Source organism: Carlito syrichta, unplaced genomic scaffold, assembly GCF_000164805.1.
Source record: "Carlito syrichta isolate Samal-C Ts95f unplaced genomic scaffold, Tarsius_syrichta-2.0.1 Scaffold310050, whole genome shotgun sequence".
Lineage (NCBI taxonomy): Eukaryota > Metazoa > Chordata > Mammalia > Primates > Tarsiidae > Carlito > Carlito syrichta.
In genome coordinates, this window is record NW_007254146.1 from 373186 (window position 1) to 381651 (window position 8466).

At 34.4% G+C, this 8466-nt stretch overlaps 1 protein-coding gene across 1 annotated transcript in view; it reads right to left on the bottom strand.

Moving 5' to 3' along the window:
* Positions 1-8466, bottom strand: part of ZFHX4 (zinc finger homeobox 4) — a 173901-nt gene that overhangs the window by 150535 nt on the left and 14900 nt on the right.

Below are 8466 nucleotides of genomic sequence, written 5' to 3' on the forward strand. Positions count from 1 at the left end.
AGTTGCTCCTGTGTAGTAAGTTAAATGCTTAGGGAGGCATATTCCCTCTTTCAGGTCAGCGGGGTACCATTTAGTACATTACTGCGGAGGTACCCTGGTGACCTGAATGAATTAATGCAGCTTCCAAAGGTGCTTAACTTGCAAGCAGTGAGAGCTCAAGCACTAGACGTGATAAATATTCTATTAGTCTTTCCTATTTAATATACCAAATACCTAAACATGCCAGTAAAAGGAAATGTTTTTAAGTGGAGAAATTCTGCTATCCCAAGATATATGCAGGTAACAATTTTAACCAACAATTCCTCCTTCCAGCTCACAGTTAACCCAGTGTGTTTAAGTTCATCATTCCAGTAGACTGCATTTATGTGCACAAACCTATTGGCCAGCTCTTATTGCATCTGCAGTATCTTTAAGGAAACCTGCTGGCTTGAAAGAGTGAAGGTGGGCTGCAAGATGATTAAGTCCAAGACAAAATTGTAAATTTTGCTTCTGAGGTGCCCAGCCTTTCTCCTTTTCCACACCTTGCTCTTCCTACCACCAAATATAAAATGTTTTCTAATTAACAAAGCCTCATTAATGTAGGCTAGGGCATGGGCTGAAAAGAGGACAAAGTTAGAATTCCAGCACAATCTCTTACTCTCTGTAAGGACTCGGGCAAGGTGTTTTTCTCTAAATCTCAGTTTTCTCATATGTCAAAACAGGAATAATAACACACAACTATTGAAAAGAATAAATGAGGCAGTGTACACAAAGGGTTTAACTTATATGGTTGTGTCAGTATATGTTCTCTCCAAAAAGTAGTGCCACTGTAAAAGGCAATACATAGATAAATCAATTATTAATATAGTTTCACTGCTGATAGAATATGTGGCATCAGAAGTAGGAATATTTTGGTAAAATTTTCCCCAATATTCCATAAGTCATATATGGACAGTCACTTGCCAACTCTGTCTATAAATGAGGCTCTTCTTGTCACAGGATGCATAATCACAGACTAAAAATCAATATTTTAAAACTTTAAAAGCTTTCCTCCAAAACTGAAGTTAACTGATACAGTTAGATTTATCATTTTTGTCACCCTCAGCCCTGTATTCCAATAATTTTATCAGCAGACATCCAAGAGAAATAATTCTTCCACCTTAACCTTCCTCTGCAACTACTCCTTCAAAACATAGACCTAACACTTATTCCTTAAGCAACAAGAGAGGCAAATGTGTATTCCATGCTAATGCTTCCAGTGCCATAAAGGCTGTAGGAAAATCTGAATGAAAAGAATATGGTCTTCATACACTTTTATATTTACATATGCATATTTAATATATGTAAGTTCAAGACTATAAAAGTCCTTTTCCCTAAAAATAAGAAAAACAAAATATTAATAAAAGGTTATAAAACCAAGTGAAATAAAATGCTGCCACACACAGCTGTCATTACTGTGATAATAACAGTGTAACTGGTTATTACAATAATGTATCTTTAAGCAGAACTCTCACTGACCTTATTGTAAACCAAATTTACAGAGATTCTCCAAGAGTCATAATACATAGGTGTCCTGGTTATTTAAAGGGGTTGACAGGGTTAACAGAAGTTGTAATTTGACACATTTTACATTCTTTATTAAGTGGTTTTCTTTTTCATTTTCTTTTCTTTCTTTTTTTTTTTTTTTTTGAGTTGGAGTCTCACTCTATTGCCCAGGTCAGAGTACAGAGCACGCTCATAGCCACTGCAGCCTTGACCTCCTGGGCTCAGGTGATTCTTCCACCTCAGTCTTTCATCTTCTTCATGTTCTATGCAATGCATTAGTAGCATCATCCTCCTCATGTTTGAAAACAATATAAATGCTTCGGCTAACAAAAAAGCTCTATCCTGTCTTCAAATTTCTACTCTAATCCTTGTCTCAAACTGAGCAGTAGCTATCCAATAGGACAATAAGACAAAGCCAAGACATACAAATGACATTATACTACATGTAACGATGACTCAAAAGACCGGTCGCATGCAGCCGTTTGACTATTATTGAAAAAGAACACAAAAACATTTGGTAACTAGGTCTATGAATTTAACTCCAAATTTTATTAATGTCCCTGACATCTAACCACCAATCTAACACATCATTTTGGAGAGCAGAGTGAGTTAGAAAGCATCACCTTGGAAACTCTGTTTCTGAGTAGTACTTATGAAGACAGCTTAAATTCCCCTACATTAATGGAACACAACTGCCATACACAGACATTTCAAAACCTGGAACACAATAAGTGTTCAATAAATGCTTCTGTATTTAGGGGAAGTAAAAATTGGGATATCACTTGGGTATTCTGCAAATAGAACTTTGGTCCTTGATACCAGTCACCACACTGGGTAACAAACTTTGAAGATGATTCCTGGTAATTATAGGTGGCTGTGCCTCCATGGTTGCTCTTCACTTTTTAAATAAATCATACCCTCCTATGTTTTCTGAGAATATACTGGTAATTGGGGGTGAGGAGGAGAGAGAAGCGCCTTTTAAGGCTTGAATTATCTGAATAATGAACAAATCTCCACATCTAATTGAACTCAGCCTGAGCATAGCCTCAGACTCAAAGCAAACTTGGTAAAGAATTTCCAGCAGAACTCAGGAAAGCCAGATGTTCTGGAAGCAGAACCACGGTCATTATACACACGCCAGCTCCTCCTCACTCCACCCAGGGGCCAAGACCCTTTCAGCAGCGCGAGGCCTGGTTAACATATGACTTTGGCTGCATTACTACATGGCATCCTAGCACCCATCTGAATGTTTCAGCATTTTAAAACAAGCTCCAACGACAGGGACAATTAAATTTAAGCCAAGGAAACACAGAGAAAGTATGTTAATTATGAGACAACACCTTTATTTTCATTACCTAAAAGATCTCAGGATGGGTGACAAATGAGAAATTGACTACTTTTGGTTAAATCATACCTGTACTTCACATGAGATAGAATGAATATATGTTACACCAAAATGTAATGTAAATCATAAAGTACAAGTTGACATGTCCCTGAAGCAAATGAGGGTGCCAGATTGTTGACTGCATGACTGAGATGTGGTATGGTATGGTGGTAGTGGTGATGCTGGTGGTGGTGGTGGTGGTGGTATATGTGTGTGTGTATTCAGAAAAAGTGAATGAGGCAAACTCTTAGGGAGGAATACTGACTACCTAAAATTACTCTACCTTCCAAATTAGAAACTCCTCCAGATTAAGCAGTTTCTTTGAAAAAATGCACTCTGAAAAAGACTTGCAAGTCATTTACACCTTAGGATGCACTACCCTGCTTTTGTAAAAAGGCTTCATTCCCCTTAATTAAAGGAATGCTAGTCTTCTGTGGGGAATTAGTTAACTCTGCAACATAAAATATTCCTATGGAGAGACAATCTAGGTGGGACAGAATAGCAAGGGTTTCAGAAAAACAGAGAAGAGCATTATAGTACGTGCCTGATGCATAGGGAGACGGCAGCATTGGGTAAAGACGTATATAGAAAATAAAACAGGAGAGTTTCTATAACCCTACTTTGCTTTCTTTAAACTTTATCTGGGTTTGATAATAATTTCATACACTTAAAATCATTTCATCTATTCTGACACAGATATAATAAGTTGTTAATGCCTGCTCTATATCAATCTTTCTAGGAATTGATATCTATCCTTCTTCTCTTCCTCTCTCTCTCTCTCTCCCCCCCGTCTTCATCTATATGCATTTAAATAGACAGCTTTTTTAATCATTTTCTGTTGCACTACAAAAATGGTGCTCAGCTCATAATACAATATATTACTTAACATGAGAATGCAGTGAAAAAGTTCATATTTGTGCTGAAGTAGCCATGTTATAACACGTGGCTGTGCTTCAGCAAACGTCAGGCTTAGAAACAGAGGTAGATGTAGCCAAGAGGTCTGGCCAATTACATTTGATCTAAAAACACAAGTGACTTATTAGTTCCTATTAGTTAACCAACTCCTCTTTATTTAATCTGTGTATTTACTACTTATTCGAGTAGGTACTGTTCTACTATATAAACTGTTTTTTGCAGCCTCTGCCTTGTCTTTTTATATGAGTATACAATAGGATAATTTGAATTGTGATTACTTTTTAAAAACAAATCCTGCAATTGAAATCAAATTTCACACTGCATTTCAACCTTGAAATGAACAAAAATCTGAAACTAATACAAAAAGTGCAAAAATTTCCATATTCAGGTTAATGTTTAGCAACAGAAAAGAATAACTTTTGTTTATCTCTGAAAACAGCTTTCTTCATCTAAACAAATGACTAGAATAAGATTAAGAAAAACCTGTTTGGGTTTCTTAGATACACACACATATTCCAATTTCCTTTCGCACAATGACTTTTATGTAAATGTGTACCACACAATCTCCTGACCTCTTTTACCATCACACTGGGACAATGACAGTTCAATAATTGAAATGGTACATATCTGGTATATTTGATTTTAAATTGCAAAGTTGGACTCAGGCCTATTGAAATGAAAATACCTGTGACTCTGTTAATTCTAAACTGATTGGGTTATTGTTTCTTACTATTAAAAAAATTAAAAAAAAATGTTTTAAGGCACAAAAACATAGGAGAAGCTAATTATCCCAGCTTTCATTTCCTTTACATGTACTTTTCCCAGTGTGCCCCCTTGTATTCTCCTTTGTGGCCCATCCCCACACCTTGATTTTAGTTCTTTGCCAGGAGTCTTTTAACCCTGAGAAAATCCCAAAAATGTTCCGTGGGGGAATGCTGCACTAAAAGTTACCTAGGACTAAATCTCAGGTGTGTTTCTTTGCTCACCATGGAGACAGGAGATTTGTTTGCTGCTCTAAGCCAATTTGAAATCCAAATATGAAAACAGCGTAATGGAACTCAGACCACTTTGCTTCACTACCAGCAGATGCAGGAAGATTTTTTAAAAAGCTAGTACAATTAAGCCTTTAACTTTGAAGCAGCAAAGCTGTGAATACCTCACTTAGAAATATATATGTAATGTTCAAAGAGCAGTTGAAGTGCAGGTGCAGCAAGAGTATTTGTGTGCATAGAATGGTGGTTGGACCAATCAGGTGGCCAGAAAAGGCTTGGCCATGCTGGGCCAAGAACAAACTAAACTGTAAATCTGAAAGCATTACACGTCTTTCTTATCCTTCCTCCATTTAAATGTATAGTGCTAAGTAGTTTTTATTATACTTTTTTTCTGAACTGTTTAAAAAATTTTGGGGACCAATTAAGGGGTAGACCAAATTGCAATGCATATTTTTTAATGAAGATTGGAAGTAAAGGGATTTCTTTCATATGTTCCTCAGTTTATTAATTAGTTCATATATGTCCTACAAATAATGAGGACCCATTACGTGACTATCAATTGACTAAAATCTGTAAAGAATACAAGGCATGAAATTAGAAGAACATAATCAAATCTAAAATAGGTTAGCTGAAAACCACTGCTATATGTATATATTTACCTTGCAAAATCAGTTGGAGCTATTTACACATTTCATGTTTATTAGTCTCACTTTAAATATACATTCATGCATTAAAAGTAAAGATCACAAGCAATATGCAGTTTCATTTTATTGTTTTATTACCCTAGACCAATTTTACTTCATCATTAAAATTTCTGGAGGAAAAATCAAAATTTAATCATGCTTACACTGCAGAGAATTTCACTTGAAGAAATAAGAAAGACTTTCACTTGAAGAAATAAGTAAGATTTTCTTAACAGTGACAAAATTGATTTAAAAAAAATTCGAAGGAAAATAGCACCGCCAAAAAGTGAATACAGCTTTGTTTGTTTTTGCAGTCATCGTTAGCAATAGACATAAAGGTATTCTTTTTTTGAGTCCATATGGGAAGATCATCAACACATTCTGCCTCTGGGTTCTTTGCCAAAATACCATAACCCACAAGCCTTCTACCTTAAACATAAAAGGAAAGGTGTTGTTCTGGTCAAATAAAGAAATAATTTTTACTAGCATACGTCTAATGTTAAAGCTGCCTAAATCCTGCCAAATACATTAAAACAACATCTGTAAAACAGATTTTCATTAAATTGATCAGTTTAAAGTTAAGCAGCTAGGCAGATGATGCTTTTAAGCTAACCCTTAACCTTTAACTTTTAACCTCCTTAAACTAGAATAAGGACACACACTTTTAGGTAATGCTGCTTCAGTTTGACAACGCAAAAGGTAAAGTGGTCTATTCAAATTGAAATGACACATCACCACGTTTAAAGTGCTATGAATCAATATGTTGTCAATAACAAGACAAGCTGTTTTCTTGCAGCTCTGTATTTGTCTTATAACTGCTACTTGTCACTTTCCCTTAAAGTCTAAATAATTCATGATGCAATATGACATAAATTAAACTCTTAATGAAAATAAATTTTACATCGGAGATTATCTATCTAGTCATTAACTCAGAAACTATTTTAAGTCTAATTTTAATATTTTAGCTGTATTCTAAACCATCGTTTTTGTCCCAGACCCAGACCAATTTGTTAGGTCCTCATTTAAAAACAATTAATGTTACTTATGAACCAGTTTTATTTTGCCAACACAAGCCAACCAACCCTGGTAACATCCTAATTACCACACTTGAAAATCCTCTATGTCTGACTTATAGTCTCTGAAATCAGTTTAGAAATGGCATTCTCAATACATTGATACTCTGGACTATTTATCTGGTTACTATTAGAAATAATAGGTGCTCCTTGAAAGATAATACAAAAGAATATAATTCAGTTGTCTAATACCAAGTTTCAATAGCTCAGATATTTATCTCTTTAACTGTCTTTTAATTCAAAGTAAGTTTGGTTAAAGTAATTTTGTGTTTGTTTGCTGACCATATTTAAATACTACACTAAACAAGGATACTTGAGTATTTATAAGATTAACAAATAAGTAAAAGTAAATTTTTGTTGGGTTTATAAGATTTTATAGAAAAGAGTACAACTTTTTGTTTGTAGGATCTAAAGTTCCCTCTGCCTTAAGACTCTCTTTATAATCAAGCTTGTATCTCAACTGGTTGTTATAAATTCAAAGACAATATCCAAGTCTTCATGAAAGGAACTTCAGGGGTAACTCTAGCACCTAGCTAATTGCTCTACACAGAGTTAGGCAGTCAATACATGTTTGTGGAATGAATGGATAAACTTAACACACACATACACACACACACACACACACACACACACACACACACACAAAACATTTAAATAATCATCAAACAATTAGATTAAATAATGCTTCCTGGAAAAATAAACAATAGCACTCTATCTTTAGGTTCTCACATGAGATTAATAAAATAGAAAAATTTGTACATTTATATCTTCTATTCACAACATGTTAATTTAAAGTGTTAGAGGAGTTGCATGAATATAAACACAGTTCATGAATATTCTATATAGCTCCCAGGGTCTAAATCTATTATTTATACAAACTTAATGTTTGCTTTTTTTCTCCTAGGTATTCTAAAAGTTTTAATAGGTCAGGTATCAACAGAAAAAAGTAGACAATTGAACAGTTGTCAACTGTTGCTGCAAAACCTATGAATTATAATACAATTAATCCTTTATATTATATTTTCAATACTGTCAGCTTAGAAGCTTTCCATCTTACATTAGGGCCTGCACTCCCCTCAAACTGTGTAACCCAAATCTAATGCTTTCATTATTGATCCACAGAGTGCCAATATCACAGGAACAATGTTACAAATTCTCACACTGAGTCGTTAGGTTTTTATGCATAGTACATCCATCTAGAATTGGAACTTCAGAAAACAAATCAAACACATAGGACTAGACCAGCCTAAATAAATAATTCCTGTACCTAATCTAGATAGCCACAACCTGCTCTTTTTGTGTGTGGTTATAATTTTAAATAGTATTAGAAAAGTCATAGGTATTATAATCACTGGTTGACTCCTGATAGTATAGTTATCACTGATTTCTAGTATAAATCAATAGATAACACTTGCAAAATGGATTTTGTAATCATATTTAGAGCTTGTTACAATGACTAATGGTTTGCAATATTTTCTGAATTTTAATATCCTCTAGACAAAAGAAGTTTTTAATAAGTTACCAAGTTATTCATCATAGTAATAAATGTGTTACATTTGTACATGAACCAAGACAATCAAGACAATCCAGTGAACAAACTGCAGAAAATAAATGAATCAGTAATTAGGATTTAGAAAAAGCCAAGACGAGTTGTGAAATAAATGGTGTTCTCACTTGCACATGTTCATTACAGTTTTTCCAATAAAGATAACAGTATATGTGCCATTTTATGAGCATATTTATCCATATACATATGGATATAGGGTACATATGGGTGTTATATATCACACCCATTTGGGGGGCTCAACATTAATAGTTGGGGAAAACAGTCATGCAAAATAACAACAAAGTTTACTTTGACTTTCAACTGATGCTAAGGAATAGTGTATATACTA